We start from the raw sequence: 17895 nt of genomic DNA, 5'->3' as shown, positions 1-17895 counted from the left end.
AAATGGAAATTCTAGATTTGTTTTTGTCAGTTAAGAGGAATAGAAGTTATTACCAAGTATAAATAGATGATAATGAAACTGAAAATTTTAGATGAACCCAAAACATTAAAATATTGTTCTGGAAATTATACAATTGTTTTGCCTCTTTGTCTCTTCTTAGGATACTTCAGCATGTTTCACATGATTGGAAAATTACTTTTCTGGCCAGTCATTGGTTTATCTTCACAAATCGGCATAAAAGCCTTGCCTTCTCTGGCCCTTAGAAATTTTTCACTGAGAAACTGCCCAATAAACCTTCATTTGAAGATTCACCTCAGATCAGTGAGAACCACCAACTAACTGTCTTTAAGATCTTGAGGACCATCTCCCTTTTAATAATGTCTCATTACATTAACTTCCCTGTCTGTGCCTTTGGTTGAGTTCACTTATATACACATGCAGCAGCAATTCTTTGCTTTTACTATGCATTAACTTCTGTCAGGTAATGGAGTGTTTTAGTTTTTTTTCAATTTTATTTTTTTCCTATCCTGTGGTATGCCCTATAAGAAACTACTCCAGAAACCAGGGAATTAAAATTGCCAAAATGTGGTTCCTCTGAATATAATGAAACAATTGAAAGAAAACACATAAATGACAGTAAGGAAAAATCTCCCCAAACTGCGGGAACAGGATGTATGAGTTAGTAGAGGTCTGGCATATTTCAACATGCAGAGGAAGTTCTCTTCTCAAAAAGAATAAAATTTACTTTGTGATGTTCCTAATAGGAGGTTTCCTTAACCTGAACTTGAAACTGAATGGAAAATAAATTTTAAATTGCTGGTTCAAGTGACCTACTCTTTTTTAGGTGGCTGAAGACTACAGAATCAGTGGGTCCAATTTTTCTCTGCTACTGTATATACAATAGAATGTGATATAGCTCTGAAACTATAGTAACTTAATAGATAGCTTTAAATTGCAGTATCTGTAATTTTTTTTCTGTGCACTTTGGTGTTTTTACACTTAAAATATGATGTAAAAATAGTCAAGAAAAAGTTCAAGATGTATTAAAGAGAAGAAAAATTACATTCCAGCAAATAATATACAATCTATGAAATTTCTTCTGAATTTTGCTAGTGGCTTGAATGTGAGACAACACAGTCTCCCTGCTATTGAAAAGGGAAAATAATAGCTACAGGTTAAACTTCCAGTGCCAGATTGCCTTTAAATTGAATTGTAAATTGTGACCGTGAATTGTGGTCAGAAAGCTTCCTGGCCAGTTTTTTGGTCCAAAGTATCAGGCATATATTGGGCATATGTCTCAGGAGGCATTGAATCATAGCTGAAAGGCTGCAAAGAATTTGGCTGTGTAAATTTTTGCCTCTAGCTTGAACTGTGGGTCATGGTTGACTTTATAGGAGCACAGAGGGCAGCCCTTGCAGAGTGAGGTCTGGATGAGCAGTTGTCCAGGAAGTAATTCTGTGCCGCTTCTCAGATGCTAGGTGTTCATCCTGAGCTTTTCCTCTCCCTCTGTTGATCCATCCACCAGATGTGAGGAGCTGAAGTTTCCCCAGGATGGCTGTCTCTTTTTGGACCCTATCTTACATGGCAGGTTTCAAGGACTGCCCCCAAACCTTGCTACAGCTGTGTTGTATGGGTTACTAGTGTGAATGGCTGGCAGCAAGGCATAGCCATGATGAGCAGTGCATGCCTAGGCACAGTCCTCTGGTGGGCTCATGTAATGTACTTGGATTTTGAGGAGAAAGTTCCCCTGGAGCACTATAGAGTCTGAAGGAGATGAAGTCATTTTGAAGAGGGATGCCAAGCATGCTTGATTCCTTTTCTTTTTTTTTTTTTTTATTTTTTTTATTTTTTCCAGGACCAGGGGAGTGGCTTAGACACACTTCAGCCTGAAAGGTAATGGATGAAACAGCAGCAGAAATGAGAATATTCTAGAGATTTTTGCATCTGTACAGCTCCTTAATGAACTGTGAAACTGGATGATGTCGTAACAGCATGGATGCTTGCAGCACCCTGTGAACTGGATCGCCAGCTGCAGAGAAGTCCTTGACCTGTGTTGGTCACTGCTGGTCCAAGCTGCAAGTGCCTGGATAGGAAGGAGAGACCTGGTGGATGGAGATGTGCAGAGGAACAATTCTCTGCTACTGGGTATCTTCCTTGTGTCTAGAAAGGGAATGCTGATAGAGTTGGTGGGAATCATTAAGGACAACGTATCTTATTCTTTCTTTACATACATATTCTGTTACCATGCTTTCTAACTTGTTCCATTTCCCCCAGTTCCTTGGACAACCTTTGGAGTGCAGGAACATGGACTGCTTGTGTCTTAAGCAAAGAGATCAGGGAATTTCCCGCCCCCCGCCCTCCATCTCCCTTGATGGAAGTTCGAATGATTTTATTTTTTGGCATACTGACAAAGCTTTTCTTGCTGACATTACTCATCTGGCATCCCTTCCTTTGATGCCTGTCAGTAAGTGAGAACTCACTGCGTGAAACAGCTGGCTGTAAGTCAGAAGGCTCTTCTGAAATTATATTCATTTGATGTGCTCTCTATGTATTGTTTTACCTTCAAGTGAGATAGATGTGTTGATGAAAGGATGGAAGAGACTGTATAATGTAACTGTATTCTTGAGAAATCTGTTTTTCATGTCCTTGCCTAATAGCTTGTTACAGAAAGATTTATTTCCAACCAGTTATCCCTATATTGCCTTTAGGACCAACAGATAGGGTGACAATTGTTTCAGGTGATAGTACATTTTGTGTGCTAACATAATTAAATGCAGACAGAAGCCATTGTTAAACCAAATAAATCCTACAACTAGGGCCCCGTACTCCACTCTGTGAGAGAAGTTAAACAATGATGTATTCATGGGGGAACAGAAATTAGAGATTTAATGGAGCTATCTGCCAATGCAGTCCCTTTCCAAATTGCTGCCATTTCTCCACAGGAATTTCAGGGCTCCTCTAGCTGTGATTTTTCTGGATGCCGTTTTAAAGCTCTTAACCAAGATAACCAGGATAACCCTTTGGCTCTTAGGTTTTTGTAATAAATCATTTAAGAATGGGGGCCATGCTGTTTAAAGCAAGGAAGTAAGGAGAAAAGAAAATTAAAAGAAAAAAATGCAAAAAATTCCCATTGTAAATCTCACAGGATTCTTTCTTTTGCTGTTGAAATTTTTGTTTTGCTCAACAGTTTTTAAATAGTTGCTTGATTTCCAGGCTTCAGAATCACAGAGAATAGTCAGTAAGATTTTTTGCATTTTCTATGTGGGGAATCATTACTTGCATATACAGCATTTCCAATGGCCTCATATTTGTGGGCTGTCAGTGTCTCTTCTGAGAACTGGATGACTTCACATGCAAATTTTTTGAGTATCCTCCAGTCTGGAGTGTATTGAGTTTTTTAATGTGTGTATGTGTGATTAACTGGGATATCTGTTGACATGTTTGAATGTAATATTTACAGATTTCCATTAAACTCAGCAGGATTGAGCAGTTCTGGAAACAAATCATAAATATTCATGCAGAGCACTCCAAAATTCAGATACCCCAAGTATGTAAGCTACTGAAAGTTGGTGAGATTATTAAGTTTCAGATTTGCTAGAAGCAAGAACTATTAGAAATGTTGTAAAGGTTACTGTCCTATTGTTCTTTGCTGCCTGTTTTTTGCAGATACTTAGCATGTTTTTTAAAGACCTCTACCTGGAATTCTATATCTTAACTGACTTGAAATCTGAAGGCTGAGAAGCTTAAATCCAACACATAAAAATTAATAGGAAGTCAAATTGGGGAAAAAGTCCTGAAATCCATTCTTGGTATGGTGTGTTTCTTTGTTTATGTAGGAGAGAAGCATTGCCAAAGGAAATGCAGAAGGATTGTTTGGAGAAAAAGCAGCCCTCTAACTACTCACAAAATCATGTGAATGACTAGATGCATAATGGGATTATCTGGTGAAAGGTAAATGCATTGGAAATCACTGTCTGAAAACTTGGTTCCCATTGAAATACATGTGAATGATACACCTAGAAACAAAAGAAACTAGACACTGGCTTTGATAATATACAAATGGTAGCTGATAATGTGACAGCATCTGGAGCTATGTTACCAACAAATCCCATACCACTTTCCCCAGCTCTTGCTTTCTGCTTATCTGCAAGGCTGAGCTCTCAGCTCTGCATAGTCACTGACTTCATCCAGTCTCAAACAATGGGAAAGCAAGGACAAATTCAGCAACTTACTGCAACTGCCAGAGTGACAGCAGCAAAAGGAAAAGACAAAACAAAGCAAAAAAAGCTGGTGCTAACAACAATGACATCTAACAACCATCTGACATAGTCTAGAGCCTGTGTTGTACTGCTCTGCCTGCCAGCATATTGATTTTAAACACTGCATGGCACTCAGATGCTACAGTGATGGCCAATAAATAAATAACATTGTTCTGTTCACAATGAAGATGTCTCAGGATACTCAAGAGACAGGGAATGATTCACATGCAGCCTTCAGACCTCCATCAGCTGTAAGCTATTTTGCTTGCCCTCAGGAATTCAGTAACTGGGACAGGGAAACAGATAGCTATTAGTGTGTTACTGCTGTGCTTGGCTACTATATGTTGATTTACAATTGTTCCATGTTCAAGTAAGTTGTTACTTATTCCCCAGGTGGCTGCAGTGAGGATATTGGAGAAGTTGCGTGTACTAAGATGTTGCTTGGTGGAATGAATTCCTCTACCATTACAAGCCATGGAAGTGAGCAGCACAACGCAAAGCAGATGAACTGCAATCTGGCTTCTCCTCTGCTACAAGTGCCTTTCGGAGTCCCGCACCTGGTATTTGAATTACCTTTACATAATATTGTGCTTTTTTTTTTTCCTAGAGGATGATGGAACGGCAAGGTCTCAAGCTACACTCATTCTTTTCATTGCAAGACATGCGATGGAAAAGTGTAGCTCAGTTTGAAGTTATAATTTCCTTTTAAATGGTCAATACTTCTTCATGGCCATGAAAGAGCTCCATTTACTGCTGCGTCCTGTTCTTGCTGGGTATGGATAGACCTTGTTGCTCTTGTGACTTTTCTCTGTTGTTCAAGTCTAACCCTCTAAACTTTTCAGCACATGAGAACACAAAGCTAACAAAGCCCATCAGATCTGGAACAAAAGTTATGTGAGAATGTTACAACTTGGGGAACAAAGGCACAAATTAAAAAATTACTTGCATGGTAGAAAAATGACACAACTGGTTATTCTGAGAGGCAGATAAAAACTCCAGGTGTCCTGGTTCCTTTTCCTTATCTGGGAGGATTTGAGGGCAAGGTTCTATAAAGAACCTTGAAAAAAGAAATTTTTTACGTGGCCATACTGCATTGTTCAAAAGCTCTTATTTTTCTCCTTTTATTACAACTTGACAATTGTAATTAGAAGCAAATGTCTAATTTGAGAAGGCCAAATCAGGAATACAATTGCTGTCGGGCATTGTCTTCTGTTCCGCACAAACCTACACAACCATGAACATCCAGCTTCAATCTTGTGCAGCATGTGATCCAAATGGATGTTTTTGCTGAGTCTGGGATTTTGTTTACAAATGCTTCCACTCTATGAAAAAAAAAAAAAATTCTCTCCATACAGTTAAATAGTATAAGCCATTTAAAAAAAGAAATTGAATATCATATATATTTAATACATGTCCTAAAGGTAGAGATGCTGAATTTTACTGCTAGATTTTAACTCCATTTTAACCTTTTCTGTTTATTGATTTTATTTGACCTTTGAATATGGGTTTTGATTATGCTATCTGAATAACATTTTTTTTCAGCTGAAATTTTTTCCATGTTTCCTAATGAAAAGTTTCCTTCTGCTTGACCAGTTTCATTTGTACACTACAACAAAAAAGTGCAGGAGGATTACATTTGTCAACAAAATTAAAACATATTTAAAGGACAGATATTCTTTCCAAACACTATCGGGGTTCTTTGCCTAGGTCTACAATAAGAGTTTTTAACCACTGCAGAAGCCCAGTAAAACTCTCTGGAAGTTGGGCAATATAGTAATGCCCTGTACTTTTCTACTGCCTTCCAGTTCAACTGCTTTACCACCATCAGCCAATATGTCTTTTCAAGATCCTTCATAGGGAGTCTCAGTATGTACCATTAGCTCCAACTTACAGATGAAGCTACGAACATTATTTCTTCACCCCTGCTCCCACCTCCAGAAAGTCTCGGCCACCAGGTTTCTGAGCAATGTAGCCAGCAGCAGCTGGCTTCTTTGCAAGCAGATGTGGTGCCCACTAAGGTCCATAGAAATATTGTAGCTGCCCGTAGCAAAAGTTGGCTCCACTCTCAGGTGACTTCTCCAGTGGTCTGTAGGCTCCTGGAATAAAATTTGTGATACAGCATACAGGAGACAGCAGATATTTCCAGTTGTTTAAGCCTTGGTGATACGTAGCATGCTTTTGATTAAACTTTAGAGAGAAGCTGTCTACTATATCTACTCAGGAGGATGCTCAGGGTGCTGTGTCAGGAAACAAGTGTAATTCCAGTTGCACACAGGTGAGTATTTACAGGGAAAAAATATTCTCTAGCATCTACTAATGTCTCCTATGCTTTGCCATCTTTATCACTTACATCCAATAGCCATAAATGGCTGCTAAAGTTTCTTCTGACTTCTTTTTAGATACATTTAAATTTGACCTTTCTGTTATTTTATTTCATCATTTTTTCTCATTTTTCATCCTGCAGTTTGGAACAACCATTTTCTTCATTGCACATGAAAGGATTTCAAGAGATGTATGAGTCTTTACTACTCTTGAGACAAGCATGTCAATCAAATTCTGTATAAAACATATATTCTGCTTTAATGTGGTTAGGATTACCAAGTAATACCCAAAATGCAGAAATATCATATTCTAAAATGGAATGTTTTCATCATCTCTGCTAGAAATACTACATCTGAGCATGGGATATGCTGAAATCTCTAGCAGCAACCCAGAATTAAATGGGTCTATCTGAAATCCCTGAAATGACCTGGAAACATGTGATTCCAGATTTCCTAACTGCCAAATGACACTAAGAACAGTTTGAAATACATCAATTATTGCTCTTTATGAACTGTTGTAATTGCTCTAGGATTGTGAGCAGATATCCAGAAGACAGTCTCTTACCTGACACAGCGTGAGTGAGATTGAGAATCATTACACTTCCTCTGTCAGTATTGTTGTCTATACAAAAACCATAGCAAAGTGTACCGGATTGTGATGCAAGATCCTAGCTTGACACAAATATGAATTGAAGAGAGTCACGCATTTAAGGTCTTTGACTGAGACCTAAAGATCTGACTCATAATGCAAAATATTCTCAGGAAAGATTGTTTTGTCCAAAAAGGTAATTCTAAAACGTGCTGAAAATTTTTATTCCTTTTCAAGTCGCATTTGGATGTGGCGTTTACTGTCTCACAAGTGGCATAGTGTAACTTTTTTTTGTAATGCAAGACAAAACACAGGAAGAGCATGGAAAAAAGAAATCAAAGGCTGGTTAGTGGTGAATAGAAGTAAAAAAAAAGAATTATATGGAAAATGAATTGATAATTAATTATATGGAGGAGCTTGAAAGTGAAATAAATGGAGATTTGGTGGTCAGGCAAGGGGGAAGTGTTTGAGACGAGACAAGGGAATAGGTGTTAAAGTAACTTTACCTTTCATCTGGGTAACGGTCAATCTGAAATGATGCACAATGATCTGGAAATGGATATTTTAAAGCATATGGCACATTTATTTTCTTCATCTCTTCCTTTTCTACATGCATCTCCAATGAGTCTGACCAGCTTTGTGTATTGGCTGTTTTTTGGGGGATTCCACTACTGTTCACTAATGATATTTATTCAGGATGTATACCCACATTTCTACTTGAAGAGTACATCCAAGGGTGTATTTGAGACACCCCAATATACCTCTTGAATGGCAAGTATTTTGACTAAATGTGATTGTTTCAGTTTTTCATATATCATGAGATTTATGAGTAGACAGAGTGAACCTAATGTGGTGGTTATGTTCCAATTTTTGTCAGTGGACAAATGGGAAAAATGATTCTAGATATAAAGCAGAGTCTGCCTGAGGTCTAATTTTACATCACAGCTATAAATATCACTCTTGCCCAAGTCCCATTCATTTCCCAGAGTCGTCACTTGGTTCGCAATTTTGAGTTCATGCTTGTGCTGAAGGATTTTGCTGTATGTTTTGTGATCAGTCTGCTGCATTTCCATCATCAAACTCCTTAAAGCAAGCTTTCACCATGGAAAGCAGTGCCCATACAGTGAGAAGCTAATATCTATTGCACAACAGTGTACACAAATGAAGAGTTATCAAAGTCACTAGGTAGGTACATGTTCAGTAACACTCTGTATGCTATAAGACAAATGCAAAATTTCTCCAATGTTTGTTTATTTCTCCTATGTAATTTCAACACATATTTTTGAAATATTCGTACTTGCAAGTTTTTCAGAGTTATTGGGTGTGCGAACTATGTGATTTGAATTACAGTGTTTGCAGTCAGTTGGTATTAGATTTTTTTTACACTCTGTTCCTTGAAGACTTTCATAATTCTGCAAGATAATGCACACTTTCTTAACTGGCTATTGGCAGTACTTGCTGATATCTGCATAGGCAAGTCTACTGGTCAAAATATATGTTCTGCGCTGGCTGGCTGATCCAACCTACTGACTTGTGTAAACAAAGGCAGCCCCTCCAAAAAGCCAGCTATGCTCATTTTTCGGTCAAGGTTTGGAGACAGTGGTTAGTACAGACATTAGATACCCATGCCTGTTGATTTTCTGGGAATGTATGAGAACCTTCTTGGTTTGGTAACAGTTACTAGTGAGTGACTTCCTAATTTAAATTTATTTGGATTTTGTTTTCCATTGATGTCTAATTGTTCAGTTACAAAGTTGGCTGGTATATCACGTATCTACAGCTTGCGCTGACTTTGGACTCCATTTGCACTTTGATAACCCACAACAGCATTACTAGTCCTTCTGGATCCTTGATGTGTCATGGCATTGCGTTTAGCCGTTGGGGAAGCGTTTTGTATATCTGGTTGTAAATGACATCTGATCTGTGTCTTTTTTATTCTGCCTTCAGGGAAAGTGATGAAGAAATGGTTGTATCTTGCAGAGAATGAGAGAAGTTTTGCAGAAAATGGCTGGAGAAAGGTCAAATTTGTGACTATTGTATGTTGTGAAATGTATGTTGTGAAACTAATGAAAAACTTATGAAATTGGTTTCTACTGAGTAGAGGGAAGGCAGAATCTGGCCCATAGGGAGAAGCAATAAGTATGAAACAGGAACAGTACAATGGTTTTATTTACATAAAGACTTAGTAAAACAAGCTGTGTTATTTTAGCTGAGTCTGCCCGATTTACTATTCAAACACAATACTTAATGATACATAATTGGCATCTGATCAGTACCACATAAGCAGAATGCTGTTGTGCAATGTTCTGTGTTCGGAGCAGTTTCCTTTCTCGGCGCGTTACCAGTACGGTCTGCTGCACAGCACTGAGAGCAGTAGCCCCGAATGTGCTTTCAGAAGATGTGGGATAATCCTTTGCTGTAACAATAAAATTCTGACTGTATTCTGCTCCAGAGGCTGCTGCAGCCTTTGGTCTGAGTTAGATGAAGGCTCAGCCTGGCGTTGCTCAGAGGCCTTGAACTGCTGTAGTGCAGGATGCTTGGTCAGATCCCATGATCCCTCTCTTTGCCTTCTGCTGTGTTGTGTTCCCATCCAAAATACTGAACAGCTCTAAGGAGCCCAGCTCTGGCAGGTGCGTTGCAGTTCTGCAGGCACCACTGGAAAACAGCACAGAAGACCTTGCTTTGCTCAGAAGCACGTGGGAACGAACATGATCTACTAATACAAAACGCTTCATCCTCTGACAGTAATTTTCTTCCATATTCCTTTGTTGTTTGTTCTGCAGTTTTATTTCTTCATTTTCTTTTTCTTTACTCTTGTAGTGCCATATTAATGGCATCCTTTAGATACAGTGGCATTCTCTGTGATATTTTGAATTTGGCAGTATAGTTTGCTTACAGGATTATGTTAAAAAACCCTCTTGTTCATTCAAGTTGACACAAGAAACAACTCTGTGAAAGGGCTGCATGCTGTGCTCACTAGTACTCTTGGGGCTTCATTCCTATTTTTTCTGACATAACTGGTTTTCAGACGCTGGCAAGCCCTCATCTAAAAGATAGAGGGTTGAAAAAAGAGAATTGCTTGGTGGAGGACGGTATAATTCAGCTCACTGCTAAAATTCTGCTCTTTATAGCTCAAAACTTCAGTCAAAAATATCTTAGACTTAGCGAGCTCAGAACTAATTAGGTCATGACTGGGATATCTTTAGGAAGCAGCTATCTGTTCCAGGATGTGCTAGGAAAGTGTTGCTAGATGAAACACAATACTCCAAGTTACCATGGAGCTGGTGCACAGGGTGAAGGTCTAGATGCCTGCTTGTGGTCCTCCCAAGCTCCATTTCCTGTAATTTTTCTATTAACTGAGGCCAGACGTATTTCAGAAGGATGTAGAACTGAGTTTTTTTGGTACTTTTGACAGTTAAAGATGTTTTGATGTTCCTCCCCTTTCTTCCCTTCCACCCCCTATATTCAGAGGCATTTGCCTCAATGTCAATCAAATTTGACAGTTGTTTCTTACACATTTCTGTAAGTACAGATCTGTAACTGCTGTCACCAGGAAGAAAAGTGGGTTTTCACTTGTGGTCAGAAAGGGCTCTGAAGTTTGTATGTTTTTTGTTCCTAGACAATTTTTTTGTTCCTACACCATTGTATATCACTGTGTTTTCATAGCTTGGCACAAACCACTTAGTTAATGCTTGCGGTTTACTCTCAGTAAATAAGCAGAAGAAAGTGTCTCATGTAGGAAAGGTTTCCACAAATACTAAGTACCCTGAGGGACATAGGTGAAATAATTTCCATTTTCCTTTTTATTCTTGGCCACCAACCAACATGAGCAGTTTTTCTCTGCATCTGTACACTGTGGCAGGTTGGGTTAGATTCTGAAGCTGCTTCTTATTTGTCTCAGGTCAGTGGGAAAGAGTAAAACTGAAAGAAACCATCTCCAGTATCCCAATCTACAGAGTCAAACCTTGCTCTTACTTTGAACCTCCTTTATCTAAGAAGAGAGTTACCACCAGGAACCCAAACTTTATGGGTTCAAATGCCCTTTGCAAGAGAACTTCTCGTATGAAATACATATAACATGCACACTTGTATTTGGTCTGTTATAAATGCAGGCAAATGAGCCAAAATCTTCAAGGGCATCTGTGAATTTTATATGTAGAGGGAGGAAAGCAGGTGGGGAAGGAGCTGAACTAGTGCTTATGTGCCAGCTAAGCAGATTATATTAGATCAGTCACTGGTAGGAAAAACATGAGTAGTAGTAGACCAAAAAAGCACTGCCTGCTTGCAGCAGTGCATATGTGCCTAGATCTTTATTTTTTTGTCATACTGACACGTATATGGGAGATCTTGAGAAGGATAATGTTGTGTATTTGTATGTTTTTCTTTGCTTTTGTTTGTTTGTTTTATAAAGTCCTGAGATGTGCCTGGGATCCCCAGTCAGTCCTTTTGTACCAGTGATGTCTGGAAATTTGACAGGCCCTCTCAGCTGGGGTAACAGGTAGTTAACACAATAATAACAAAAATAATTTGCCTTAAACCATGTCTTTCCTCATGCCAGTCTGAGATCTGTGAGTAAGGGAGAGGAATGTGGCCACTACTTCAAATCAGGCTGTAGACCACGTTAAAGATTTGAGATGTGCAAATGGCCCATTTGTTTTCCCCATTTTATCCTAAGCTGTGTTCAGTGTTTTCTGCAGCTGTGCATCTGGGTCGCTTTTACTCAGCAGTAATGCCAGTTCATCAACGTCAGCTGTGGTTACTTGAACCAAAGTGGTTAAGCCTGACATGTTTGGAGATGTGCAACAAAGCCATTTTGTTTTGTCAGCTCAGTGACAGATTCTAGACCTATGGAGAAGAGATGTTGTAGGCAACATTTGAACAGTCTGAAGTAGTGTAAATTGTATTATGAACTGTCTAATTTCTAGTACTCAACATACACCAAGCTCATTTCCATGCTGAAGGCATAGTCCATTGCATCAGCTGTGGCCAGTGAGCCTTGTGGGTGTGCACTATGAGGAAATCCACAACACAATCTGGCAAATTCACACACACTCTTGTATTAAAGCAAATGTAATCTCTGCAGTGCTGGCTGAGTAATACTTTAAATTAAATAATACTTTAAGAGCCACTTTGATATCAAAAGGCCTCTTCCGTTTTCTATGAAAATTCATAGAAAACATCATTAAAGCATTCATTCCTTATTGAGAGGAATTCAACTTGTCCTTCTTTAAGTTTGAAATTAAGAGCAAGTCTGTTTTCTGCTCTTCGCATGTGGTGCACTGTAATAACACATCGCAGCTTGACAGTGAGTGCGGACTGTTTACTCTTTTGTAGAGTAAACAAGCTGCTGTATCAAACGTCTGTTCTTTCACTGGTAGAACTCTTTTCAACTATATAAAGCACAGTTATACTCTGAGAAGTGACACTGAAAACTCCACTGCAATATCTTTGTTTCATGTCCTTAATCATGATACAAAATATTTTGCCCCATTCAAAAGGGTAAAGATGTTATTTTCTAACAGCTAGTGTCGTTACCAGGTGTGCACATCTGCATGGGATCTGCACCTGCATCTGGAGTTCTCTCCTGCTTGCATGTCATCAACAACCACCTTGCTCTGGCTGGGGCATGTTGCATGTATACTTGGTGCAGCCACCAAATGGGTCAGGTAGATTATATATTTTAAATACATGAGTTTATATACACTGAAATAAGTACAACTAACATTATAGGACTGTAATATATATTGCAAATATTTTCAATCTGTGTTTTCTTAAAGGCATGCTGGCTTTCTCTGTGCAACATCTATGTTTGAGTGAGTTCTGTATCTCCACAGAAGCTGGGATAGAGCAGTGCTTTGTATGTAGAGCCATATATGAAAGCCTACTTCCTGCTGACTTTTTGGGATATTTAAAGATCTTTTGCTGTATTTATTTTTATTACTATTAAATTTATCACTATAGAAAGTAAGTACCTAGAAAGAAACATGTTTTCTGAGCCTCAAAATTAAATGTCAGTTTTGGGAAAGCTTCCATATAGATGGAAGAGAATTAACTGGTGATGGAGAACACTTTTATATTCCCCTGCCTCTTACCCTAATTCCTCCAGGTCACACTTTGTACCTTTGCTCCTTTTGGCATCCAGAGGCTGTTCCACAGCTATGACCATTTCAGTTGTGCTTGTGTACCATTGACTGTAGCACTGTTTGTCATTTCTGACCTGTGTGCTACAGTTCCCCATCAGTGACGTCATTTAGTTAACATACTGCATTTTAGAGCTTCATGAATGAAATAAAAATGTCGTGATCAAACGGACTGTAAGCCAGGCAGGATATATGTAACCTGTGTTTATGCACTACCAAACACGAGCATCTGCACTACTCATTACATCAGTACCTTTGGGCACTAACTCAACATATATATTTAATAACAGTAGTAAAACTAATTCCATCATATTCCAGGCACACTAAAAAGGTAGCTTTGAAATGCTTTTGTCATTGATCAGTTCTTTTGAACTGCCCCATAGTGATATAAATGGTTTTATACACTGAATGATGTTAACTTCCTTGTCCTCCTGCTGATTTTGGGTGCAGAAGATGCATCAGATGGCCACATATGCCTAAATTTAACTGGGGTCAATACATTCTTAGCTAGCTAACTAGAGTACATGTACCACATACACATATCTCTCTAGGTGAATCAGAGCTACCTGCTGGGTGCACGGTGGACTATATTTTGCTAAAGGCTAAGTGGAAAATATTCTGCACTTTGGGCATGAAAAGACATGTTCTGTGCCTGTATTGTGAAATTCCAGCTGCAGATAGTGTGGACTAGAGGAATTATCACAGAATCTTAAGAAACCACAGCTTTGTTGCAATAATTTCTTTTTTTATCTCCTCTGCTGTTTATCAAAGGACTGCTAATAAGTAGGAGGCTCTCATCTTGATTTCTCACTGAAATTATTAGAAGTAGTTTTGTGTACATCTTCCTGAACACTTTCTGAAACTCTCCAGCTGGCACGATAATTTGCAAGCTATACTCATTCAGCTGCTAAGTTATTTGTAAACTGTATTCCTTACATTGATTGTGTTCTGGTCTCCTAAATGAAACAGCTGTGAATGTATTTAGAGTCTGAGAAAGCTGGACCAGTGACAGAAGCTTGCAGTTTTAGTCATTGCTCTTCAGCTGACGTAAAGGCAAAACCAATGGGGAGCGTGTGCTTACTCTCTCTATAGTCTCTCACTCTGCCCACATATTTTCTTTTAACTTGGATGGATCAGCATTCAAGGCTTTTGATAATTCTGGTCTGTGAGTGCATATTAAGTCCCAGACGTCATAAGGACACATTGGTAAAGACTTCAGAAAATATGGCTATATGTTCGTGAAAGTGGTGAAATATAAAACAGTTTTATAAAGTGAAGAATGAAATGCAAAAACAAGGATCACAAGTTATCTAGTGATGAGTCTGTAAGTAAAAAAAAAATCTAAAATCTACTGTTTGTTTTCAAGTGTCCTGAAATTCCGTTGCCTAAAGAAGGTCTTCCTATAGCTCCTTGTACAAATACACTAAAGTTGCTTCTGAAACTTTAGTGACTACAAAGAAAATGTTCCTGGGTTTGTATTTATTTAGAGATTTTCCTTTATTACAACAAACTCGTAAATATCTTGAGAATCCTTTATTCCTGTGTTTCGTTTAGAAAACAACCTCTAGTTGATGGCAATTATGGTAGAGTGTAACCAAAAGATGGCAGCACTCCAATATTTTTTTTCTATCAAGTAGACAAAAGACTGACTTTGTTTATTGTTTTATGAGCTCTACTGTGTTATTGGAAAGGAAAGACGCTATAGAAAAGGAAATGATTAAAGCAATTTGAGAGGTAAAAAATGCTTCACAGTTTTTGTATAAATATAACTGCAAACTTTTATTAAATTGCTATTAATTGGACACTGCTTCTAGGATGCAGGAAGCAGAGAATAAACCACACTGAGAGAAGGCACTTGTCAAACCAAGCAGAAGTGTGTTCAGTTGAACACTTTCATACTGGACAATTTCCAGATGGGACTTTGCCTTGTAGTGACAAAAAGACCCAACCAAACTACCAAAAACGAAGTAGTCTCCCAAAACATGAGGAACTGGAGAGGGTACTAGAAAGACTGACTATTTCCTTACCTTCCAGTTTGTTACTTGTCTTAACAGTGAACCTGTCATTTCTAGTACCCTTACGGAATGAAATATGCTATCTTAATACCTGTGTGCTTTAGCTTTGCTGGTGATGTTCACAGGGGAAATGACTAGATTAATGAAATGACCTTCACAGGCCTTCCCAAAGCCCTGTGAGGTCAGGGAAAAGGTTCCCAGTGACTTAATTTGTTTCTAAATCAGCTGCGGTCTGGTGGCATCCCAAAAGTGCCTGAAATTGTGCAACGTACAAGTATGCACCTTATGCTGGGTTTTGGATTATCAGTGCAGTTGAGGAGGCCATAACAAAACACGAGCTACCTCTCTTTGGACAAAAAAAAATAGGGAAATAACTGTTTATTGGGCTTACAGTGCAGAAAAAATCCCAAACAATAAAACAAAATAACCAAGCACTCAAACAAAAATCCTTTATCTTCACCCCCAAGCATTTTGAAGTTCAAGCACCTCACAAATCAAAGCACATAATATCTTTCAAAACATAGAAAATCCCTTAGGAAAAGGTTTCTCATAATCACAAATTTCCTTACAGGAGATTGCTCAACAACTCTTAAGCAACATTTCCATAATGTGCAAAGCAAAACCAAAATCTTGTGGTGTTCCAGCATGCATTCACTTGCTGTGGCAACTGAGAGTCTGTTACAGTCTGCTTCACTCTCAGCTCCTTTGTCAGGTGAATATGAATTAGGAACATAATCCTGGTAACTGATCTTTACAGCTGTGTAGTAGCATTATCACCTTGTTAAAGTTTTTCATATATTTCAGCAGCACTAATGCCTGATACTCAACCAGTGTGGTACACTGCTGCAGAAACACTTGGGGTAGTTGAGGGCTGTCCTGAGCAGTGACCATTTATTAATTTATTTTAAATGATGACAATCCCACTAGCATTTTCCTCTGACTTAGTATTTATTTTGGTAACTCAAAGTTCCAGGCTGAAGCTAGACATGGGGAATAAATAAAAGAAATGAGTATAATGCGTGATTCATATACTTTTGGCCTCTGAACAGAAGCGGTTTGACCAAAGTAAGCAGGGTGAATAGGACTTACTTTTTCCTCCATAAGATTTTAAGAGAAAAGCTACAGGAGAAAAGGGTCACAAAGACTCCAATAGGTGAAACACAATGGAAAATTTGCCTGCCTTTTTTACAACTGTCACATTTCTTTGAGCTTTTTGACTTTCCCTGATATTGGATAATTCTAGTTCTACAACTCTGAATTGCTAGTGAATTTTATTTCAGAAGGAGAAAAATTAATTTGTTCTTTGTACCACCAAAAGAAGGTTTAACCTCCTGCAGAAATCCTAGTTCTTTCATTCTGCCTGCTGTTATTTTTTAGGCAACCGCTATCTGTGGATGTGAAGGCATACCTTGTTTTATTCACAGGCCTGCAACCTCACAGTCGTCCTTTCAATTAGCGCAGCACAGTTAGCGTCAAGCCAAATTTACAAGCCAGGAGAGTCTGACATCAGTGGGAGTTGTCTCAGAAAGGAACATACAACGTGACTCCGGAAGACGCACATGAACTCCTCAAGCTCTTTGTTGAATAAACAAAATGTTGATGCTTGTGGTGAGTTAAACATCTGCATCTCACTTTGAGCGTTAAGCGAGCTTTGAAAATGCAATTTCCCCTGTTTTTATTAAATTCAACAGCTTGACAAAACTTGGCTGTCAGAAGTACTTCTAAAAGGAGTGACCAGTAAGGAATGGTCTTTTATTGTCTTGAAAAAACAGATGTACTAACCTTTTTCTTTTTTTGGTGGCTCACACACGTACACTTTGTGTGTATGGTGGTTCCATTACCGGTCTTACTAACTGTGTTTACTTTTTATCTATGCAGTCATTAATTTATATGTTAAAATTCAAGGCTTTTCTTCTCAAGAAAAAGTTGTATAGGAAGAGGAAAAAAAAGAATCAGTCTCATAGTTATACTTAAGCTTAAAGATAGTTTTATTTTATTTTTTTCAGGGAGAGTTTCAACACAGTCATCTGAATATTTTTCAAAAAAAGCAAAAGCATGAAATTATTTAGAAATTTTAATATCTGCTGCAAAGTATTTGTGAAAACCTGGACTATGACATTAGTTCACATTAAACCCCAGCAGAATTAAGGATGTGTGTGGGTTTTTTTTTAAATAGCTTTGACTGACTGTTTTTTTGGTGAACAATTTACTTCTCAAAATTTCAGACAATACAAGATGAAGAAAAATATGTCCCAGGAAACTACTGTAATATTTCCAAAAAACATTTGATATCTGAATTTGATTAATGAAGAGATTTGGATGCCATTCATAAAACTGAAGTCCACTGAACAGGGTTTGGTCCCATGATGTCCTGGTCTACTGCCCTGGTCTACTCATGGGATGAAGACCTGGGCTAGAATTTCCTCTTGGAATGAACAGAGCAGTATTAATGCTCAGGTAACCCATATTTTGGATGATTTTCTGACAGAAAAAGGTGAAACTTGTTGTTGTTGTGAGCTATGTTCCTTATTTCACGTAATCAAGGACCAAAATGCTGTGACTCAAAAGCCA

Source organism: Nyctibius grandis, chromosome 8 (genome assembly GCF_013368605.1).
Source record: "Nyctibius grandis isolate bNycGra1 chromosome 8, bNycGra1.pri, whole genome shotgun sequence".
Taxonomy (NCBI): domain Eukaryota; kingdom Metazoa; phylum Chordata; class Aves; order Nyctibiiformes; family Nyctibiidae; genus Nyctibius; species Nyctibius grandis.
Note: the sequence above shows the minus strand (reverse complement) of the source record.